At 43.1% G+C, this 25,550-nt stretch overlaps 1 long non-coding RNA gene across 5 annotated transcripts; it reads right to left on the minus strand.

Moving 5' to 3' along the window:
- Nucleotides 1-5,098: 5,098 nt before the first annotated feature.
- On the minus strand, nt 5,099-25,544 carry LOC135376985 (uncharacterized). 5 transcript variants are annotated; one of them, XR_010417949.1, is made up of 5 exons: nt 25,379-25,544; nt 19,178-19,281; nt 16,678-19,060; nt 5,567-9,137; nt 5,099-5,135 (listed from the first exon to the last, which is right to left on the minus strand). It is a non-coding gene; the product is annotated as an uncharacterized LOC135376985 (long non-coding RNA). The 5 variants fall into 5 exon arrangements; XR_010417950.1 differs by lacking the exon at nt 5,099-5,135 and having other exon boundaries at nt 7,411-9,137; nt 16,678-16,950; nt 18,982-19,060; XR_010417951.1 differs by lacking the exon at nt 5,099-5,135 and having other exon boundaries at nt 7,411-9,137; nt 16,678-18,089; nt 18,982-19,060.
- Between the last annotated feature and the right edge of the window lie 6 nt (nt 25,545-25,550).

Genomic DNA, 25,550 nt, shown 5'->3' on the forward strand with positions numbered 1-25,550 from the left:
CGTTCTTGGACACCGCATAGGTTAGCTAAAATTTTGCCTGCGTTTTTTTTTTTTTACAGCCCATTATTTCGCTACCCAATAGAATTGCGTTTCACGCATTGTGCAGTGATACACTGTTGCACTACGTATAGAGTTTTGGGCGCAAAAGTTTGACCATCCTGATGCACGCTCTGAAAGTCGCACAAATCCTTGCCATATTCATGCCATATTCAGTGTGGTGACGTCTGCTAAGACAGATTGTCGAATCAGGTAGGAGCACTCTGTCCCTTTTATACCTTCGTCGTACAAGCAAACGCTTTCGCTTCCAGAACAGGGCTTATACACTGACTGCTCTCCCCACTTTCTCGGTTTTTCGCGATGCACCAAGCTTTCCATTGAACAGTATGAACACCACTACACAAAACTGACGCTTAACTTTTATTTGACAGTTCATATACAGGGTTTCCCAAACGTGTCATTGAATTGTAAAAAAAAAGAAATACGCCACCTATAGTATCATGCGGTCAACGGCATTTCTTCTTATAGGTTTTGGCCACCTCCCTATGTGCATGTCATGCACCCTGAAATGAATTATTGAATTGAATAATGAAAAATTATGTAAATTTTTGCCAAGTGAAGTATGAAATTTGCCAAGTAAACGTCATCTTTTACACCGCCAAGATGAAGAGCGTGCTAAATTTACCCAAACTGAATACTGCTGCTCTTAGAGCTTGCTCCATGCTGAGCTGCTGGAGCCTTTGTTTCTATCGACGCCACGGCAGAGAAGCCAAGTTCGCGAAGCAAATTATGACGAGGAAGAAGAAGAAAAAGATACTTTTCATGACTTCATTGCTCAGGAGCTTGTATACCATCCTACCATACTGCCGTCAAAATTTTGGATGATGGTCATAAGCAGAACCAGCAGCCCCAAACGGGGTCAAATCCGAATCACTTCGCAAACGCTGCTGAACATGCGGTTACCCTCCTGGGGCTAGGGGTCCACTATATGTTAGAATGTTGTATGTTAGAATTGCTAGATTAAAGATCTTTTTCGTGTTGGGAGGAGATATATAGTAAGCTTGACGCGCACAAGTACGTGCCTTACCATTCAACAAGAATTCAAAGAAACAAACATTCTAGGCATATTACACCCATAAGCTATCGCAATGACTGCTTCAGGAACTCTTACTTTGTGGAGGTTATTATAATGAAAGCAACGAATTATCAATTGCAAGAGAGAGAGAGAGAGAGCAGTAGCAAGCAACGACCTTGTACTGAGCAAGAGCTTAAGACGCCCTGATAAGCCATCATGGAACCTCTGAATTTCACGGAAAGCACATGCGCCTGGAAACAGATAGAGGGGTACCTCAGATCCCCACAAAAATCCTTCCTAAAGGCGCGCAGCGAGGATCAGAGAATGCATGTAAACAATCGCACGTGGCCGGGTGCCACGCCAGTCATTCCAGCTCGCCGTACGTGCGCTTCGAGCGACCACCCGACCACCGTGAAAGAACCCAAGCAGCACAATGTACTGAAAGTCGAGTGCAATAAGGGTGTGCGGTATGTGTCTTCTCAATGTTCTGTAGATTCACGAGTCTGTTCAAGGCTTTTCACCTACCCGTCCACCTCTATTGCACTCCACTTTCAGTACATTGTGCTGCTTGGGAAGTATACTTACATCCCAGAATGGGTAGAATGACTCCCTATATTTTCATCTGAGCCTATAGACGACCTGCACCTCTACGTCATGGATTACGTTTCACCACTCCGCAAAGCATGCTGGTGGGCACCTATCATCCTTATCAGCCTATCAGCAGAGGCGTTTTTCCCGCTTCTTGCCCACCACTGCAAAATATAACCTCGAAACAGTGTTATCGTGACGTCACATGTTTGTAAACAGAGGGTCGTCTATAGTCAACGAGATACAGGCAATTAATCAGTTAAAAGCTACGCCCCACCAATCAAAATTTATTATGTAGATAAATATGTTCAAGTTATGGCATCTGTCTATATAGAACTGCGGTTACTTGGACCCGCTACCGCTGAATAACCTTGGAGTGGTACGAATCTCTATCCCAACAGATTTTCATTTGATCACGCTGACCAGGATACATTTAAGTAATCAACTTTATTCGGGAGATAAATATGTGTAACATTGAGCAACGGGCAGACCAGTGATTTCCCAAGAAATTCACTGCTGGGGGGGGGGGGGGGGGGTATGCTTGGTGAAGGTTCCACTTAAGGAATTTTTCTCAGACACGGAAAGAATGGTGGCACAATGGTGACATCTCTGCACAGCTTTCCCGTTTTATTTGTACATGTTATTACGTTAGAACACAGTACATTAGAATACAGATTCATTATGAACGGCATTACAACATTAAGATGCATAATCACACGACTGACAAAGAAAAAAAGACTAGCACCTTGTGTCAGGGAGCTCAATGAACACCTAGCAACCACGGTGAAAACGAAAAAAAAATAAAGCGACTTAGAACGAAAAAAAGCAGAATACCTCGCCTGATTGAGTGGGCACAAATGGTTCTTAATGCGATCCACATTAAGTTTGCGTGCTCGCACGCATTTTGCTCGTATATGCGCGCAATATATGCATTGAACAGACACTTTCAAATGATTTTGGACAAACGCGTGGTACGATCATCTGCATGACCGTGGTCCTACAGCCCAAGTTTGACAATACAGGATGTAATTCGCTGCGCCGGACTCTCTACCAGAGCGTGTTGGTGGCCGAGGTGGGTGGGGTCACCTGATAAATTTCAGGGGGGGGGGGGGTTGCAAAAATGCATGGGGTTGTGTAGGGAAATTCCTGCAGTAGACAACACGGCTGCTTCGATAGTCTAATGTAGAATAACTACGGCCCGGAATGGGACGAATCTCCCTCCAGATTTTCATATGAGCGTAATGAACAGGATAGGGACAAATAATCCGAATTTATTACACAGATAAATACCTTCAAGATTGGGTAACAGGAGAACGGGCATCTGTCGTACAGCTGCGCCTTACATTCTTCGACCAGGCACCGCGAAATAACAAGAGCTGGGTATGGTATGAATCTCGAACAGAATAAACGCGATTAATCGACATGGAGAGACAAATATGCATACGATTGGGCGACAGACGCGTCTGGCGCCCAATCGTATGTGGTCTCCCCAGTGCCGCCAGCTTGCGAGCTGGCGGCACTGGGGAGACCACACCATTTCCGGCCACTGCGAACTGCAGCTCAGAATGGGGACGATGAATTCTCCCAGGAGAAAATCTGGACTGGCCCCAGAATGGTTTTCAGTTGGATGTCTGGCTGGTTGCACCTTGGTGACATCAGTGGTGCCAGATGGTTCCAGCTGAAGCCCCACAGGTAGTTTCCAGAATGGTCAACTAAGCCATTTAGAGATTCCAATAAGCTGGGCGACTTCCCGGCTTCCCCCTTTGAGATTTAATCGTCCACACTTGTCATATATCCTTCCGCTTTTGTTTGATCTATTAGTCTCATTAGCCTGATCTATTATAGCACGCGCATGATCCCTTTTTAGTGCTTTTTATCCAGGCGCGCGCTTCTGCGATAAAGTACATGCGTTAACTTCAAATCGTGCGCATACCTCATCTTAATATCGTCACGAGATACTAAGTACCAGCTAAATGTAAAAAAATACGTATCAACAGCGACAAAAACCAAGCTACAAGAGAGAAAACAAAAAACGAAGGAAACGTAACAGCGCGGCTGCAGAGGCTACAATGAAGGCGCCACGGCCACCACGGCGGCTACAAATTCGAACGGCGGGACGCGAGAGAGTGAGAGGCGGGAGCTAGAGCCCTGCGCGGATGAGATTTTTGGCATCCGCATCCGACCCGTATCCGCGCACACGTTATCCGCGTCCGCAGCATACACAACCATTTACATCCGCATCCGATCCGCTGAGCAAGACGCACCATCCGCATCCGATCCGCACGTTTCGAAGGACGCGTAAACACCGCAGGAAGAACATGTTGGATAATTTCGGATGCTTCCATATTGTCACGGAAGGACTTCTGACGACAAGCGAAGGTAAACCTTTCAACAAACGCGATATGGAGAGACTTCTGGAACGCGTGGAACGCTACCTCGCCGGTGCTCGCGTGGTTCGAGTTGCCAGAATGCCTCCTCTCCCGTCTCGGCCGTGCATGTGGTGAAAGTGAACCCGAACATGCGCTCGCTGTCGGCGCGCAATACAGATAAATTGCAGCTCGAAAAATTACAGCACGCGGTATATCCGCATCCGATCCGCACACCGCAGGAAGTGCTAAATTTTCATCCGAATCCGCAAGTGTCCTTACGGATATCCGCTTCCATCTGCGGATGGTGCAGGGCTCTAGCGGGAGCAACAGGTGACACCGGTGGCGTCGCAGCAAGTTCGTCTTGTCCTCGGTTGCCGTAGCAGTGTTGTCGCCAGCAGTTCAGCCTGCTCAGCAGGATAGGTGCGAATAATCGATTTTATTCAGGAAATAAATAAGTATAAACATCTCAGATCGAACGGAAAGCGAGCTGACGGCCTGCATACTCGAGAAGAAGCCAAGGTCAACTAAATATCATTCGAACGAAAGTAACAATATATATTCTTGCACAGAATATATGCTGAACAGGATAATGGTAGCCATATTTACTTCTCCGTCGAGATAAGGCAAGCGGTAAGGGTTCCTATAGCGCCCGGGGCTAAACGAGTATCGTGCCCCCCAGCATGACACGCAATCTGAACGCATCAAAATGCCCCCCCCCCCCCTTCCCAGATGGTTCCAGCTGACGCGCTCATACGCGCGTCTTTCTCATCACACTGCCTACTGCGGAAGCACACAAATGCAATTTTACACGAGCATAAATGGAACTTCGCCCCTATCACTATTGGGGAGCCCAGAAGATATCGTTCCAAAAGCAACCTAATATTAAGAAAGTGATTTTTTTTTCGACTGTTCAACAGTTTCACTGTTTCATTCAAAAATTATTTCTCTCCTTTGCAATAATTTGCACCCCAGAAAATCTTCCCCTTCATGCTAAGCCACTAGTCGTAGGACTTTCTTTAAAGCAAATAAAATGTGGTCCCTTATTCCGTGTTGCCTCCTGATATGCTGAACCGAATTCCACTCCATTGGTGCTGACATTTACTCCCCTGTTGGTATAAGGAGAGCCTTTAGTCAAATATTTTCTTGTCCTCAGTTTGCTTTAGAGCTAAGGTCACTTAGCCTGGTAGAGCAAAAGGATGCTGCTTCCTTATGGTAGCAGGAATATCAAAGGAAATATACAAATTTCAAATGTTTTGCTTGCAAGAGCCAGACCAACACAACCTACTATTATGAATAATTTACTCGGAGGTACCCTTTAACATGTCAGATTTCTGTACCATCATTTCAAAACAACTCAGCTCGGATTCAATGGCATGATGCACACATTATTCTAAAATTGGTAAAGCACACATTATGTAATAAAAGCCCTAGAACCATTGTAAGTGTTGTAACCATGTTGAGTGTAAAGGACAAATTAGAAAAATTTGTACCATACATGGGCACTACAGTCGTCCGAGAGATTGAGGTAGAGGATTACCTTTGTTAGGGATCCCCTGCTGGTGCTGACGATCGAGGGGGCTCCACACACCATGAAGGTGCAGAAAAGGTGAAAAAAACAAGGTGACATCAAAAAGTGCTTGTAAAAATAAACTGAGCTAAGCTGAAAGCAGGAGCTGATAGAAGCTGAGACACAAATCAATGTGGCATCTCCAAAAAGCAGGAACGGTGCACGCTGTTGTAGGTTTACAACCTTCAGGAGGTTCTACGAATGTTCTCTGGATATTCCAAATAACGAGTCCCAGGAAGCTATGCAGCAGATGGATGACAGGCTTCTGCAAAAGGCTATGCATACTGGGCATGACTCCTCAATGAATATAATATTGATAAGGCACATTTGCTTGGATAAAGTGTGCTTGTAACTGCATCAATGAAGGGAATATGTTGCTTATTCGATATTGTGAACAAGGCAAACATTGCAAATGTTTGTTATATTCTTCCACATATGCAGAAACATCAGATTTTTTATAGCAACTTTATTGCAAAACAAATTCGAATAATTTCTTCAGATGGCAAATCTAATTCAAATTATTTCTTTCAGAACGTGAATCAAATTTGGATAATTTCGGATACCTCATAGTGAAATATTTTGTGGGGTTTTGTTCATTCGATGATGTTCTGCTCAAAAAGCGTTAGCCTTTCCACCTAGAATAACATAGCGTGACAGAAGTTTATCTCTGTGTTGGTAATGGTTTAATGCATTAGTGAGATGAACTCCACTGAGACTTAGTCAACATGGTCCATGCAGCCTGCTTTGTGTGCATCTCATTGCTTGCATTGTGTGCATTTCATTGTGTGTGCTCATTTATATGCTAACATTGCAAATTTTCTGTACTTTTTCTTTTTAGAAGCTGCACATATTTCCACCTGTTAGTGAACATAACATAACATAAAGTTGGGAGTACATTTACTGCAATAAGCAGTTCCTAGATTACAGTGTTGACCATAAACTAAAAAAATGTGGTATACTTTAGAAACAGAAAATTGTGATCATTGTAAAGTGTGCTTCACCTAAATCATGCGTGTAATCATGTGAAGCTGACTTGCAGAATGAAAACACACACAAAAAATGGTAGTATCTTGAAGTGGGCTTCACGTAAATCTTATATGTAATGAGACAAAGCCCACTTGCAGAATGGTCACAGCCAAATCTCATTTCATTACTGTTAAAAAAATATTCGAAATTTTCGGATACTGAAAAGAGGTTGTGAATAGTATGAAATATTCAATTTGTATTCAAAATATTGAATATTCACACAGTTGTAATTTTCTATTCCCGAGCTGACAAAATGTCAGGGGAGGTGATTACGAGTGCTTCAATCTAGACAAAACAACAATGATCTGGTATCACGTCTCCCTGGCTCTTTGTTCACATGAATAAAATATTCTCATCTCAATGTCTCCCAGTTTGTCAACATGGTGCCATGACCAGGATCGGCAAAGAGAACCTTCAGAAGCACAACGCAAGCACATCGCAACCAGATGTTTGTCCATCTCTAAGGTGGACCTGCATTTCACCTTCAGCAATACGTCCTCAATCATGGCTGAAGATGGGGAGACAACTCTGAGACAAGTTGTGAGATATATTTGTTTGTAGCACAATGGGACACTATAGTAGAACAACAGAAAGTTCTCAGGATGCAAATCTCAAACCTCATTCGAGAAACTGAATGGACCACATAAAGGGGAGTTGGTGAGAGAGTTGTAGGGCCAACATCACCAGTTTATCACTTCTAAAACAGAAGATGCAAAAGAGGGCATGTATACAAGGGCAAGGGGCAAAGAGAACATTCAGTGCTCCACAAGAGGAAGAAGAAAAATTGCTAAAGTCTGAAATAACAAAATTTAATGTAAACATATTTTGGAATAAGTTCAAGACAACATTTCACGACAGACAAGACACTCTGTAGAAGAGAATACCCCACAGCCTGATAATGACACAGTAGCTATACCTGATAACGATGTCAAATATCATATCAGTGATCATGAGCACACCACGCTGTGACTGGCTGAACACCCCAATGCTGGTAAAATGGAGCGGTGGCAGCTTGTTCCCACAGTAAGGAAACCCACCGGGGAAGAGATCCTCACTGCATGGTAGATTCCAAAACCTAAGCAAGCATTCTTGATTTTTGTGTAGCATTCACTGATAGTGACAAATATATACAGCAAACAATGCAGGAAGCCTGGCTGGTTCAGAAGCAGCCCTGAGATATAGTATTGGAGACACAGACAACATCATAGCATGCCTGCCTCATGCCTGTGTACTTTTCAGGAATAGCAATGAGGACACAGCCAGCAGGTGACACACAAACATTAACACACATACACAAAAAACACACACCAAGATTAGGAAAAGCAAGCATGTTACACTGAATGTGAAAGACAGTGATAAGTATTCCGTAGGTAACATTGGCCCTGAAGAAGAAAAAAAAAGAAAGCAGGAAAGCAGGAACTGGGTTGGCAATGGAAGAAAGAAGGCAAGACATGTCCTTTAGTATCAACATGAGGACAACAGAAGTAATGCAAAAGATGCTATTCTATGTGTTCCAAAAATGACACTATTATATGAGCTCAAGTCCCGAAACACAGACATCTCGAAAAACAGAAGAAGAAAGAGCCCTGAAACAAAGCTTGAAACTGTTTGGTAGAGGCTGGTTGCACCATGATTGGATATTTCCTGCTTAGGCTCAGCGAAATGTAAGCCATGAACTACAAGTGTTTTACTACATCACTCAAACAGAGAAGATATGACAACAAATCTAAACGGATGACATACGATAGCGTGCTACAAAAATCTGTAGTTGTTTGTGCCAAACAGTATGAATAATTCACACATTCGTTCCATAGAATAAATAAATAAATGTTCGCTTGAACAAAACACAGTTGAATCCAGAACAAGTGATGCAGACTGCAGAGCCTGTGGCTGGGTAGTTCAGAGCATGGTTCAGAGTGAAATGGGAAAGGAAAGAAAAATGCAAACTTAAAACGAAGGAGCAACACGTACTGCTCCTCAAAGACAGCAGCAGTGGTGCTTTTGTCTGTTGCACAGAGCCAATTGCTGCAGGTAGCCAGGATGTTATCACATAGATGCACATACAGAACACAATCTGGGGAAACTATGCTATGGCTATGGCACTCCCTGCCTGGCATGAAAATCAGACTGCACAGTAGATGGAGTAAAGTAGACTGTGTGTGAGCAACTGTGGTACCGAAAATTTGTTACTATGATCAAAGACGTTGGATACGTTTGTCACCGAACAGAAAACCGTTACAGGAATTTCCAAGAATGTGGAGGGCTTAACGAAAATTTTGTTGGTGCACTATTCACACATCATATATGTATATACACTAAATAATGGAATAAATTTACAAGCCTAAGAAATTTTCATTTCTGTGCAGACCTGCTTCTGTAGAGACGAAGACTTCATTAAACCAAAGACCAGCACACTTAGTGCCCATGATAGAGACAAAGGAAGAGGATAGCGGAGGCTTCTGGTAAGAGAGAAGACAGATTTCCCGCGTTGGAAGGGCTGCTTGAGGGACAAAACCTGCAAGTGGAAATATTTTTACATCAGCATCACATATATAGAATGGTCATGCATGCCAGTCAGTATTGGGTACATGCAGTATTTGCTGGAAGCAATTTTGCCCTTGGCCTAACTACATTTAATTTGATTGTTCAGCATGAAATCAAAACAAGGCAGAAGACAAAACACATTTGCACAGTGCAGCACAGTATTATGAGAAGATTCGTTTCATGTATGATTGAATTTGAAAGTAAAAAAACAAAAAGAAAAGTTACTACCTGTTACTGTAAAACACAGTGTGCTGTACTGTGCTGAGCAAAAGTCAGAGCAAATGAGCAGAGCTTTTCTGGCCATAAATGTGCCTAACGTCAAGTGCCACCAGTATTCTTGATGAAGGTAGGAATACATGTACAGTACCCTGGCAGAAGGATAGAAATAACGAGAGGAAGTAAAGACATGCATGGAGAGTGATTGCTTTCACTTAACTTGGCAAGTATTGTAATGATGAAAGAAGGAAGTCACTGAAAAGGATAGCAGGCTGTAAGACTGGGTACTTGAGGCTTTGTATGTATTTGTCCTTTCTATGAGTCATCAGAACATAAATTGTCATCAAGTATTGCAATTTCTGTTCTTTCTATTCTTGAGAAAAAAAAAGAAAGAAAAAGAAAAGGTTATGACAGCACTGGATGAAGACGATGATATTAATGTAGAAAAAACAGATTGGAGACTGTTTCGAGCTTCATTCAGAAGATGGTCTCAAGCACTGCTCATCAACTTTCATCTCCACAGGGTGCAGAGGGAGAGAGAAAAATCTATATGATGTCTCCTTCATATAAGACACATTTCAAGCATTGCGCATGGTTAACAGTTGTATGTCAACAAACATGTAAAAAAAAATGTATGTCGAAAAAACAAAATTGTCAAAAATTTATTTTACCAGAGGTTTTTGAAATGTGAAGTGGAGAATTTAGAGCAAAAAATGAAACACAGAGCGCAAGATATGATGCACATGCAGAAGGTGGATAACATTGAGTAGATTGTACGTTGGCAAGAGTAAAATGATGTGTGTGCTGGGGTAGTGTAGTTACGGCTAGTGAATGACAGATGTCTTTGTTAGTGCGCTGTGTTCACAATTGATTGGAATCGTCAAGTTCTTCAAGCGAAGTGCGAATATGCAAATTTTCACAAACAATGTTATTTAAGGTAAGGAAAGATTTGGGAAAGAGGACAGAACAGGCCTCAGAGAGAGAGAGTATGTATGAGTATGCCTTATGTTTGCAGAAGAATACTTCCTTTACTGACACGTGTTACAGATACATGTTCTTCATTGCTGGATGTTATACTGACAAATGCTACTACAGATGTTAAGTTAACTGGCACAATAGTTACTGACATTAGCAACCACTTACCAGTGTCTCTGTTATGCGCAGCAAAAGTTGATCGAAGTAAGAGAGAAAAGAGCATAACCTCGCAACCAATTACAGGTCTTTCCTTTCTCTTGATCTATTTCGTACAAAATCAGCTTGGTAAACTGGAGTGCAGTGCTTCATGAAAATGACGTAAATCTTTGTTACTCAGTATCGAGTGTCAATTTTATAAGAATTTGTCAAAGACATTTCCCCTTTATACACATGTATAAAAAATTACGAAGCCCAGACAACTCCAGACCTTCGAAAGCATATACGTGTTATTAATTGATTGATTGTTTGGAGAATTCTTGAAAACACTGGAAGATAAAAAATTAGATATTTAAGAGTTTAAGAAATAAATTAACGCTGCACAAGGTGAAGTTAGATTACTACTCCTCACTTTATAGTGAAACCTCAAAAAGAAGTGACTTAATGTGGAAAAATCTCAATAACCTCCTAAATTACAAGCCATGTCAACAGTCGGTTGATGGTGTAGAGGAAGACCCGCTGGGACATTCCATCAATGGTATTGAGACTGACAGGGTTGTCATTACCGGAGAAGCTTTCAGAAACACATTTAAGGATTTTTTTTGTTACCATAGTCACCTTCAGTTCAATATCTGCCGGACATGACTACTTGCGAAATCGTGTCCAAGGATCAGCATTTTTATATAGTAGCTACAACCTACTTACGAGGGTGGTTCCATAAGTTTCCAGCCCGAGGTAGAAAATGCGCGCGAATTTGAAAATGCGATCAAGGAGGCGTGGCCCCATCTGTTGGAGGGTCGGAGCACCACCCTCAACCCTATCCATGCTTTTGTCGGTTGGAGAGCGGCATTTCAAACAGCCAAGGTGCACGCTTCAGTTAAAATGGAAAAAAAATCGAGTACCGCGCTGTGATAAAATTCTTGACAAAAGAGGGACTTTTTCCTAAAGAAATGAAAGCGCAACTGAACAACGTGTACAGGGAAGACTCTCCGTCGTACACAACGGTAAAAGACTGGGCTAAGCAGTTTCGACTGGGGCGAGAGTCCACTGAAGATGATCCACGCGATGGTCGTCCAGTGGAAGTGGTGACACAAGAAAATTTGTCGAGGAGGAAGTGCTGAGCGACAGGCGTCTGAAGGTGAAGGAAATCTCAGAAAGGCTGGGGCTTTCCAAAACAACCGTTTTTCGCATCATTGGCAAGGGCCTTCACATGAAAAAGGTCAGTGCAAAATGGGTGCCACGACTTCTCTCGTCAGTTCAAAAGCAACAGCGCGTCGTGTGTGCCAAATAGTTTTTGGAGCTCTGTCATGAGAACGAGAACGAAGAAGAAATATTGAAGTCAATTGTCACAAGGGATGAGACTATGGTGCTCTACTATGGTCCCCTTTCGAAAAAGGAGTCGATGCAATGGCGCAAACCAGCAGAAGCACCCCCAAGAAAAGCCAAGGTCACATAATCCGCAAAGAAGATCATGGCAACAATATTTTGGGATTGTCACGGGATCCTCCTCATCGACTTCAAAGAGAGGAACACCACAGTGAATGCGACTTATTATGCTTCACTCCTGCACCGACTGCGAGACACCATCAAGGAAAAGAAGCGCGGCAGGTTGAGTCGAGGTGTCCGGTTGCTCCAGGACAATGCCCCTGTCCACATGGCTTCTGTTGCCAAGGCTGCACTGAAGGAGTGCGCCTTCGAAGAAATCCACCACCCACCCTACAGTCCAGACTTGGCACAGAGTGACTGTTCTCAAACTTGAAGAAGGATCTCAGAGGACGGAGATTTCAAAACAATAGTGAGGTCCAAGAGGCAGTTTTCCAGCATCTTGCGGACAAAACTTCGGACTATTTTTTCGAGGGTATAAGAATGCTGGTTGAAAGATGTCAAAAGTGCATCGAAGTTAAGGGTGACTATGTTGAAAAGTGATACGCTTGTTTCGTCTCTATGACTATTAAATGTTGGTCGGGCCAGAAATTTATGGAACCACCCTCGTACTCCTTGAAAATTCAAAAAGCTGCAATATCTACGGGCTACAGATGACACAAATTAAATATGTATGCTATAGACATGATTGCTCCTGCTCCTCTAGTAGACATTTAGAATTCATCCCTCCAAACAGGAACTTTTCCCACAGAGTTCAAAAAACAAAGGTCTCAGTTATCCATAAAAGTGGGGATAAGGTGATAAAGATGACATATGAAATCACTGAATTCAATTCAGTCTATTGGCACCCAGAAATGCCTGTAGAGGGCGTTACATGGGTGGAGTGAGGAAAATGGTTAAAAATTGGGCTGTTCGGTGTAGCAATGTAGCCGTGCCTTTGTGTTGTGTAGTCTTTTGACTTGCTCCCCGGAACGGGGGTTTTTATTGCTATTCAATTCAATGAGTGTTTTAGGAAAAAAATGAATTTGCGAAAGAAGACTTGCTGCACTTATGATGAGCTACTTTAATTTGTGATCAATGCAGGGTGAAATCCGATTAGATGAATTCATGTAGTATAATACGATGGCAGGAGTGTCGTAGAACTTGTGAAAGAGTGATAATCTGGAGATCCTTCCACGTACAGATAGACCTTCTAGGTCAATTGTTTGCTTTAGAGAAGAGATGCTAGCATATGGCGAGTAGTTGTTAGTGATGAATCTGGCAGCACGGATTTGGATGGCTTCAAGTTGATTGGTAAGAATGTTCGTTGGGGGTCCCACTCAGCTGAAGCGTATCCCAACTGGGGCGGACTAATGTTAGGAAGCTATACGCGTAACGTTAGGAGGAGTGGGGGAAGAGATGGCATTTTAAATACGCTAGAGTGCGATTGGCTTTGCTTGCTATGTAATCTACATGGGTTGAACATCAGAGGTTATGATTAAGGTGAACGCTGAGATACGCCGAGATATTTCTACGACGTGGAGGGTGGTATAACACTTCTACATAATGTGTACAAATGGGTCGCTACTGGCTGTTTTCTGCAAGATGGTACGTAGCAGAACTTGTCAGTATTAACTGACACTTGCAAATTACTACATCAGTTTTCGATTAACGTAACATCGTTCTGGAGGATTATTTGGTGTTCAGGGGCGAAGCTTGGCAGCATAATACGGAGTCGTCCGTGAAAAGACTTATGGATGACCGAATACCCTGAGGCAAATCATTAATGAACAATAGAAAAGGTCCCAGTACAGTACCTCGTCGAACACTGGACATTACAGGATGGAACTCTGAGTAGACTCCGTACAAATACAAACTTGGAGCTGGGGTGAGTTTAGGAAGGCGGAGATCCATGCTAATGACAGAGTCAATGTTCAGGTGGTGCAGTTTATATATTAGCTTACCGTATGGAACGTGATCTAATGCCCAGGAGAAGTCGATACATATTACAGCTGTTAGGAAATCCTTCTCGACATTAGCATGAATGTCATGGGTTAAGGAGATGAGTTTCGTCTCACATGAAAAGCGTTTGCGAAAGTCATGTTGACAAGGGGAAATTATGGAATTGGTATCAAGAAAGGTCATTTGATTAGAGAAAATAATGTGTTCCATAATTTTTGAGGGAATGCTTGTTAGTGATATGGGACAGTAATTGCTAGCGCTGTGCCTGTCAGGTTTCTTGTGCATTGGAATGATTTTGCTGAGGCGCTAAGCTTCAGTCACGTTTGCGATGTTTAAGGACTGCTGGAGGATAACTGCGAGATAAGATGCCAAAATGAGCGTCATACCCTTTACGATTTTGGAATTTATAGTATCGAAGCGGCATGAAAAAAAGCTTGGGAGCAAGTCGATTAGTTTTGAAATGCCGCTTTCAGATATTTCAACGAAATTCATAGAGGGACATCCGACATTTTAGTATTCCAGTATGTTGCTTAGGTCCTCAACTAACGCAAAAGTCTGGCTAAGTACTTCTGGGCATTCTTCAGGTGGAACGAGTTCCCTGTTACTGACAAGTTATAATTCCCAGAGTTCGATGGATGTATGGTAGACCAAAATTATTTAGGTACTTTTAGGAGAAGACTGGGTAGATTATATAAAAAAACGTTCTTTCAGCTTTCTTTATTCCTTTTTTGTAGGTCAAAGCACAGCACAGTACAGTGCCCACAACTCAACAATGTTCCAATCTTTAGTGCATATGAATAATTTCTTTTTCTTGTTCATTAACGACTTAATGGCTTTGCCGTACCATGTTGCATGGGAAGAAGTAAAGATGCTTAAAGAAGGTACATATTTCTGGACAAGGTTGGAGAGTAGCGATTTAAAAGAAAGCCAGTTTTCATCCGCAAAATGGGATGATAAGTTCGATAAAAATGACTCGAGTAATGATGAGAGGGCACGATTTATGGTCGTGAAATTTGCACTGTCGTATACCTTCGTGTTTTTTTTAACAGTGTCATGTTTTGTAATCCAACTACGTGTAAATGTGTGAACTCGAGCGCTTCGACCCAAAGACAAAACAAAAAGCACGGCGCCAATCCGCTACGTGATTCAGACGAGGCCAGAGGCCCCAACCCCTGACCGATATTTATGTAAGCCAATACCGTGTCCAAGAGGAGAGGCAATCGGCAAATAAAGATGCGCACGAGCAGTCGTGCATTTTCGATCTAGACAAACGAGAGAGAAATTGTCTACATACATAAACTAAAGTGGATAACGATATGGTGACTTATTCCTGCATATATGTGAGACAATAAGGTATATCAGGAGCAGATGACAAAAGCAAGACCTTGTATGTTTATGGCATTCTCTGTTACACGTGTGGGTGCAGATACAATTTGGTGAAGGTGAAAATATAAACACAGGTTAAGAAAATCTCTAGCAATGGTAGAACCATCGGGTAGTACAGATGGTACGTTCTAATCGACACCGGTGATGTTGAAGTTTCCCGCAAGTATAATGCTATCGTTAGACAACCGAACGTTAATATCACACATTACAGTAGCAACTCTTGTGCAATGTCACTAACATAATCTGGCAGTCGATAACACATACCCAATAAAAAGAGAGAACAGCCACATTGTATAGAAACCCAAACAATTTCAAGAACAGAATCAGAGATTTTTTTTTTTTTTTACATTTTTACACCGATAAGGACACCCCCGCCTCTTCTTGGCGCTCTGCCCTTATGAGAGTAAGTGAAGTTTGTGACAGTAGGTATGGTATCGGAATTCAACTGCGTTTCTGTCAGTACAAAAACATCACATTTAGATGAGGAGTCAAGATAACAGAGATGGTCCTATTTATTCCTTACACTTCGAACATTTGTGTAAGGTACAGAGGGAAGAGGGGGCGCGGGCGTGGGACATGTACTAGGAACAGCTAGCAATTTACTAAAACATTAAATGAGCTTCGAGTGTTGGGAATGATATATACATCTTTTTGGAATCATCACATCATATACATGGAATTTATGGAATCTTGCCTTAGAAGGCTTCGATTGTACCTTGGCAAATCCTACAAGGCACTTTCATGCGGTACGAACTTCAAGTGTCTAATCTGCACTTACGGAGTACGGACTATTTTTAAACAAGTACCCATGATGCAGGATCTCCTCTTTTTTCCTGAACGACAAAAATTTCACTATGATTGGGCGCATCCTACCAGAATGATAGCTGCCTAGTCGGTGGGCGTCTTCCGGTCTGATAACCTTGCCAAGCTTCTCATTGCATAGTCTGGTAATACGTGTTTCGGATAGTGCACAGCGTTCGTTAGAGTAGTCATCAATCCCGTAAAAGACCACGCTGGACCATCGCATTCTATCTTCCAAATCGTCAGTCTGCTGCCTGAGAAGATCAACTTTCGAACGGATTGTTTCAGAGGCTTTCTCAAGTCTGATGACTGACTCTTCAAACTTTCCAAATAATGCCAGACTTCCTTCAACAGACTGAACCTTGGTAGATAGAATGGCTACTTTATTCTCGGTTGCTTTCAGATCACTATTGATGTCTTTTATGTCATTCAATATTGATGATTGGCCAGCCTCGAGGCGCACTAGGGACGCCATAAGCCGAGTAATCTGCTCATCAGTGAAACAACCTGGGTTTGGTTCAATGTCGCCTGATTGGAGCAGCAACAACTTTGCAAAGTCAAACATATCACAAATACTGCATGTAGCACTGTGGCAGCAACACCAGAAAAGGACCGTCTGGTGTTGTACAGCAACAAAAATACAGTTTACCAACCTGTACGTAGATCAGTGGAACATTAGAAATCTTCATTATGGTGCGGCGGCCTATCCCACTACTCTATGCGTCAAAATTCGCGGGCTTAGCAACGAAGAGTGACGCTACTGTAGATGACGTAGAATCCCATGTGGTTTGCATATATAAAGCGGGAAACAGGATCCACGACTCATGCCCAGCCAACATAGAAGATGCCTATTCAACTGGTAGCAGAAAAAGTTCTTGTGCAGCTGGTAGTGACAAGCTGACTTGAGCATGGTAGAACGGTAAGACCTGTACATAGACCAGTGGAAGATTAGAAGTCTTCATTATGGTGCCGCGGCCTGGCGAAAATTATAGACGAATATCAATTGTTCCTGTATTTTCAAAAGGTCTTGAGAGGCTTATTCACACCAGACTGCAGAAATTTTTAGATAAACATCAAATAGTAACTAACCAGCAGTTTGGCCTTCAAAAGAATAAGTCTACAGAGACAGCTCTATCAAGACTGAACGAAATTACAAAGCATTATATTAAAAAAAAGTGCCTAACATCAGCAAACTACATAGATAACCACAAAGCATGATAGCTTAAACTATCAAATATTGACCAACAAATTAGAATGGTATGGAATTTGCAGAGATGCACTAGACCTAATGGGACTTATTTATCATTCACAGAGCAAGCTGTCGTTATAGATAATGTTACATCTGATTTTGCCTGTGTGGAACCAGGTGTTCCCCAGGGCAGTATTTCAGGATCTTTACTTTTCAACTTGAACATAATTGACATCGTAAATATTTCTCCAATAGAATCTAGCACACTAAAATTAAACTTTATCATATATGCAGATGACACTACACAACTTTTATCTGGGCCATCAGATATAGAGCTTCAGAGACTGCCAAACCACACTCTTTTAAAAAGCTTAAAAATGTGGTCAGCTTGTAACTGCTTAAGGCTTAATTTTAAGAAAACGACACAATGTTGTTTCATCCTAGAAATAAGTATATAAGTCAAAATAATGCTAAACTTTATAATGACGGCCATGATCTCGAGGCTGTATGTTCTTTTAGGACAATGGGTGCTATATCGTCAGAACAGTTACAACAGAATTTGCACTGCAGTTTTATTGCCAGAAAATTAGCAATTTGTTTTAAATTACGTGTCAGTGCCACGAAGCAACTGTGGCTACGAGCGGCATACAGACGTGGACAGATGGAGAGAGGACAGCAGGAAGGAGTGGGGGACAGGGGGGGTTAGTATGCGTCCTGGGCCGACTTCAGGGGGAACTGTGCCGACGTTCGTCTGGAAAGTCTTCGGAAAACCCAGGGAAAACCTCAGAGAGCACAGCCGGTGACAGGATTCGAACCGTGTGTCACCTCCCAGTCTCAGCGTAGAAAGCGATCATCCTAACCACTGTACCACGGCAGCTGGTAAAAATTAGCAATGGTGACTGGAATGCTATGTAGACATCATTATCTGCTGCCAGAAAATATAAAGCTGCAAATATATAATTACCTGTTTGTTTCTAGATATAGTTACTGTTTTATGGTGTTGGGTATTACGACTGCCAGAAACAAAAATACTATCTGTCCTGTAAAGAAGAGCCTTGAAATGTATTCCTGGCTCGCGTTCTCTTATGCATTCAAGAGACCTTTTAAGTGTTATAACATTATGCCAATTTCATAGTTCTTTTAATTATAAAATGGCATTAACGTATTGACTAAGTGTTCGTAGTAATCTTGCAGATTTCTTTGATTTGTGCAACCTTCGGAAATGTTCCTGTTCCTATCAGCTTTGAGCTGTGCAATTTGATGTACGGTCACTACAGTACATGTCGGCATTTTTGTTTAATCAGTTGATAGGTGCGTCAGTAGACTCTTTCTTGTTTTCTAAACGGGAATTGTGCCATTTCTTACAGAAAATATTTGGATAAGGGGACAGAACTGGTTCGAGAGACATATAGGGGCTCGCTTTATGTTGCCAAAAGAGTACGTATTAGCAACGTCCTTGCCAAATTTGTCAGGACGAATTTGCACGTCAAGAGAGAAAGGGAAACAATATGCAATAAGGAGTAGGGCTTGCCTTATGTTGATACAGGAACAAAATTTGTGTATCATTGATCGAACTTAGATGAGCATACAAAGAGACAAAGTAGAAGAATATATGGGAAGTTTGTTACCTTGTTTACCCACCAGATGAAATATAACAAAGAAAAGAAAAAAAGAAATGACTGAATAAATGAAAAATTAATGCACAAAGAAAATCAAAGTTAAAGTCTGGTCAACTTATAAACCTGAACCAAGTTGACCAGCGAGTTACCTGTGGCCCAACATCATCTGGGCTGGTGATAACTATGACAAGTGGTGATGATATAAAAAGGTCTTAGAGCAGAAACCACCTGAAATGACAGGAGGGATGATAGTTAGACTACGCCCCATCACGAATGCACAACAAAAATGAGAGCTGAATGATGGGCAAAAGTCTAGGGAGGAGGTGCGGTTGTCCTGGCCCTCACCTCCTTGATGCTAGATCATGAGTGTAGCATACTGTCCATAAATGGACCCTATAACCACAAAGATCCACCCATGAGCTGAACTGTGTGGTCATGTTAGGGGAAGCCTACGGAAACACCGGGAAACCAGTCATTGAAGAGCAAGTGGCACATTGCATAAATATAAGACTGCTACAGAATTCTCCAGACACCAGCAGGCTGTGTCCACTTAGCTGTAAACTTGGTGTCTGAAAGGCTTAAAGTACAGACAGGTGACAGAGCCTAAAAAAAAACCAAAAAACACATACATACATACAACAACAAGAAAAAGAAAAGAAAAAAGAAACCATCTTGGATTTGCTCTTAAAGACAGGATCAGAGGAAGTACGAAAAGACATAAGAGGAGTTGACAATAAACACAACAAACACTGTCTGCGCCTGTGGCACTGCTCTGATAACATGTGCACATACGGTGAGTGGGCAGCCATGGGAGACGACCGACGCCTACTTCGATGGATCACACAGGGCTCGGAATGCTACGAATACCTCCACAGATTTTCGTCTGGGCATGATGGAGTATAGTAAAAGATACCACTGGTGCTGTCGTCTGCTACAGAATATCTTCTAACTGAGCTGCAGCATATTCCGCGTGGTTAGGAGAGGCTGAATAGGCGTGACTGACTAGCAGATGACACCACTGGTGCTGTCGTCTGCTACAGAATGTCTTCTCACTGAGCTGCAGGATATTCCACGTGGTTAGAAGAGTACGAAATGCATGACTCACATAGCAGATGACACCATTGGTCCTGTCGTCTGATACGGAATATCTAGTGACTAAGCTGCGGGATGTCTTTCCGTGCCCTTCAAACCGCAGGGAATACCCTGCGACTCAGTCACAAGATATTCCTTGGCAGACAACAGGACCACTGGTGTCGTCTGCAAAGAGCATCATGCCTGTTCACGCTCTGCTAACCGCATGGAATATCCTACAGATCAGTCACAAGATATTCCTTAGCAGACTACATGACCAATTGTCTCATCCGCTATATTTCTGCTCCAACACCTGGTATCTCGGTGCCGTGTGAATGCTCAACACAAGACACAGCAGAACTTGAGTGACATCAGCAGCTTTTTACTCCTCCTTACACTACGTGTCTGTAGAATATTCTGCGGGGATGTCCCTCGTGTGAACACATGGTTATAGTTATTAAAAACACCATGGACTAATTCAGATGGCACACATAATTCAGAGAGCATCTGGATTTTCTCAAGTGGCACGCGGATTAAATTGAATGACACTTGGGTTATTTCAGATGGCACTTGGACTAAAATGGACGGGAAAAACTGTAGTGCTCGGAATGGCTGGAATCCCTCCCCAGATTTTCATCTGAGCCTGATGAACAGGATAAATGCAATTAATCGACCTTATTCGAGAAATAAATATGTGAAAGATTGGAGCACAGACGAGCAGACTGGTCCACGACCCACGGCTACTTCGATCGACCACTGCGAAATAACTACTGCTCGGAATGGTACGAATCCCTCCCAAGATGTTCATTTGGACCCGATGAACAGGATAAATGCAATTAATCGACCTTATTCGAGAAATAAATATGTGAAAGATTGGAGCACAGACGAGCAGACTGGTCCACGACCCACGGCTACTTCGATCGACCACTGCGAAATAACTACTGCTCGGAATGGTACGAATCCCTCCCAAGATGTTCATTTGGACCCGATGAACAGGATAAATGCAATTAATCGACCTTATTCGAGAAATAAATATGTGAAAGATTGGAGCACAGACGAGCAGACTGGTCCACGACCCACGGCTACTTCGATCGACCACTGCGAAATAACTACTGCTCGGAATGGTACGAATCCCTCCCAAGATGTTCATTTGGACCCGATGAACAGGATAAATGCAATTAATCGACCTTATTCGAGAAATAAATATGTGAAAGATTGGAGCACAGACGAGCAGACTGGTCCACGACCCACGGCTACTTCGATCGACCACTGCGAAATAACTACTGCTCGGAATGGTACGAATCCCTCCCAAGATGTTCATTTGGACCCGATGAACAGGATAAATGCAATTAATCGACCTTATTCGAGAAATAAATATGTGAAAGATTGGAGCACAGACGAGCAGACTGGTCCACGACCCACGGCTACTTCGATCGACCACTGCGAAATAACTACTGCTCGGAATGGTACGAATCCCTCCCAAGATGTTCATTTGGACCCGATGAACAGGATAAATGCAATTAATCGACCTTATTCGAGAAATAAATATGTGAAAGATTGGAGCACAGACGAGCAGACTGGTCCACGACCCACGGCTACTTCGATCGACCACTGCGAAATAACTACTGCTCGGAATGGTACGAATCCCTCCCAAGATGTTCATTTGGACCCGATGAACAGGATAAATGCAATTAATGGACCTTATTCGAGAAATAAATATGTGAAAGATTGGAGCACAGACGAGCAGACTGGTCCACGACCCACGGCTACTTCGATCGACCACTGCGAAATAACTACTGCTCGGAATGGTACGAATCCCTCCCAAGATGTTCCTTTGGACCCGATGAACAGGATAAATGCAATTAATGGACCTTATTCGAGAAATAAATATGTGAAAGATTGGAGCACAGACGAGCAGACTGGTCCACGACCCACGGCTACTTCGATCGACCACTGCGAAATAACTACTGCTCGGAATGGTACGAATCCCTCCCAAGATGTTCCTTTGGACCCGATGAACAGGATAAATGCAATTAATGGACCTTATTCGAGAAATAAATATGTGAAAGATTGGAGCACAGACGAGCAGACTGGTCCACGACCCACGGCTACTTCGATCGACCACTGCGAAATAACTACTGCTCGGAATGGTACGAATCCCTCCCAAGATGTTCCTTTGGACCCGATGAACAGGATAAATGCAATTAATCGACCTTATTCGAGAAATAAATATGTGAAAGATTGGAGCACAGACGAGCAGACTGGTCCACGACCCACGGCTACTTCGATCGACCACTGCGAAATAACTACTGCTCGGAATGGTACGAATCCCTCCCAAGATGTTCATTTGGACCCGATGAACAGGATAAATGCAATTAATGGACCTTATTCGAGAAATAAATATGTGAAAGATTGGAGCACAGACGAGCAGACTGGTCCACGACCCACGGCTACTTCGATCGACCACTGCGAAATAACTACTGCTCGGAATGGTACGAATCCCTCCCAAGATGTTCCTTTGGACCCGATGAACAGGATAAATGCAATTAATGGACCTTATTCGAGAAATAAATATGTGAAAGATTGGAGCACAGACGAGCAGACTGGTCCACGACCCACGGCTACTTCGATCGACCACTGCGAAATAACTACTGCTCGGAATGGTACGAATCCCTCCCAAGATGTTCCTTTGGACCCGATGAACAGGATAAATGCAATTAATGGACCTTATTCGAGAAATAAATATGTGAAAGATTGGAGCACAGACGAGCAGACTGGTCCACGACCCACGGCTACTTCGATCGACCACTGCGAAATAACTACTGCTCGGAATGGTACGAATCCCTCCCAAGATGTTCATTTGGACCCGATGAACAGGATAAATGCAATTAATCGACCTTATTCGAGAAATAAATATGTGAAAGATTGGAGCACAGACGAGCAGACTGGTCGCCGACCCACGGCTACTTCGATCGACCACTGCGAAATAACTACTGCTCGGAATGGTACGAATCCCTCCCAAGATGTTCCTTTGGACCCGATGAACAGGATAAATGCAATTAATGGACCTTATTCGAGAAATAAATATGTGAAAGATTGGAGCACAGACGAGCAGACTGGTCCACGACCCACGGCTACTTCGATCGACCACTGCGAAATAACTACTGCTCGGAATGGTACGAATCCCTCCCAAGATGTTCCTTTGGACCCGATGAACAGGATAAATGCAATTAATGGACCTTATTCGAGAAATAAATATGTGAAAGATTGGAGCACAGACGAGCAGACTGGTCCACGACCCACGGCTACTTCGATCGACCACTGCGAAATAACTACTGCTCGGAATGGTACGAATCCCTCCCAAGATGTTCCTTTGGACCCGATGAACAGGATAAATGCAATTAATGGACCTTATTCGAGAAATAAATATGTGAAAGATTGGAGCACAGACGAGCAGACTGGTCCACGACCCACGGCTACTTCGATCGACCACTGCGAAATAACTACTGCTCGGAATGGTACGAATCCCTCCCAAGATGTTCATTTGGACCCGATGAACAGGATAAATGCAATTAATCGACCTTATTCGAGAAATAAATATGTGAAAGATTGGAGCACAGACGAGCAGACTGGTCGCCGACCCACGGCTACTTCGATCGACCACTGCGAAATAACTACTGCTCGGAATGGTACGAATCCCTCCCAAGATGTTCCTTTGGACCCGATGAACAGGATAAATGCAATTAATGGACCTTATTCGAGAAATAAATATGTGAAAGATTGGAGCACAGACGAGCAGACTGGTCGCCGACCCACGGCTACTTCGATCGACCACTGCGAAATAACTACTGCTCGGAATGGTACGAATCCCTCCCAAGATGTTCCTTTGGACCCGATGAACAGGATAAATGCAATTAATGGACCTTATTCGAGAAATAAATATGTGAAAGATTGGAGCACAGACGAGCAGACTGGTCCACGACCCACGGCTACTTCGATCGACCACTGCGAAATAACTACTGCTCGGAATGGTACGAATCCCTCCCCAGATGTTCATTTGGACCCGATGAACAGGATAAATGCAATTAATCGACCTTATTCGAGAAATAAATATGTGAAAGATTGGAGCACAGACGAGCAGACTGGTCCACGACCCACGGCTACTTCGATCGACCACTGCGAAATAACTACTGCTCGGAATGGTACGAATCCCTCCCCAGATGTTCATTTGGACCCGATGAACAGGATAAATGCAATTAATCGACCTTATTCGAGAAATAAATATGTGAAAGATTGGAGCACAGACGAGCAGACTGGTCCACGACCCACGGCTACTTCGATCGACCACTGCGAAATAACTACTGCTCGGAATGGTACGAATCCCTCCCAAGATGTTCATTTGGACCCGATGAACAGGATAAATGCAATTAATCGACCTTATTCGAGAAATAAATATGTGAAAGATTGGAGCACAGACGAGCAGACTGGTCCACGACCCACGGCTACTTCGATCGACCACTGCGAAATAACTACTGCTCGGAATGGTACGAATCCCTCCCCAGATGTTCATTTGGACCCGATGAACAGGATAAATGCAATTAATCGACCTTATTCGAGAAATAAATATGTGAAAGATTGGAGCACAGACGAGCAGACTGGTCCACGACCCACGGCTACTTCGATCGACCACTGCGAAATAACTACTGCTCGGAATGGTACGAATCCCTCCCAAGATGTTCATTTGGACCCGATGAACAGGATAAATGCAATTAATCGACCTTATTCGAGAAATAAATATGTGAAAGATTGGAGCACAGACGAGCAGACTGGTCCACGACCCACGGCTACTTCGATCGACCACTGCGAAATAACTACTGCTCGGAATGGTACGAATCCCTCCCAAGATGTTCATTTGGACCCGATGAACAGGATAAATGCAATTAATCGACCTTATTCGAGAAATAAATATGTGAAAGATTGGAGCACAGACGAGCAGACTGGTCCACGACCCACGGCTACTTCGATCGACCACTGCGAAATAACTACTGCTCGGAATGGTACGAATCCCTCCCAAGATGTTCATTTGGACCCGATGAACAGGATAAATGCAATTAATCGACCTTATTCGAGAAATAAATATGTGAAAGATTGGAGCACAGACGAGCAGACTGGTCCACGACCCACGGCTACTTCGATCGACCACTGCGAAATAACTACTGCTCGGAATGGTACGAATCCCTCCCAAGATGTTCATTTGGACCCGATGAACAGGATAAATGCAATTAATCGACCTTATTCGAGAAATAAATATGTGAAAGATTGGAGCACAGATGAGTAGACTGGTCGACGACCCACGGCTACTTAGATCGGTAACTGCGAAATAACTACTGCTCTGAATAGGCAAAAATGCTGCCCCAGAAGCTTAGGAAGCTTACTTGACGAGATGAACAAGGTAAGAACAAGTGACACACTTACCCTGTTTAATATTAAAACTGGGCTCACGTAAATCCAACAACAAGCGAGGCTTCTCAAACGGCACGGGGACAAAATAGCCAGTGATCCACTATATGCCAACGCTATCGGCACATAGCCTCGTTCCCAGGGTCGATCTAGACCTTCTCCTATCTTGAATATGTGACTCACTCGT

This window comes from Ornithodoros turicata, unplaced genomic scaffold (assembly GCF_037126465.1).
Source record: "Ornithodoros turicata isolate Travis unplaced genomic scaffold, ASM3712646v1 ctg00001418.1, whole genome shotgun sequence".
Taxonomy (NCBI): domain Eukaryota; kingdom Metazoa; phylum Arthropoda; class Arachnida; order Ixodida; family Argasidae; genus Ornithodoros; species Ornithodoros turicata.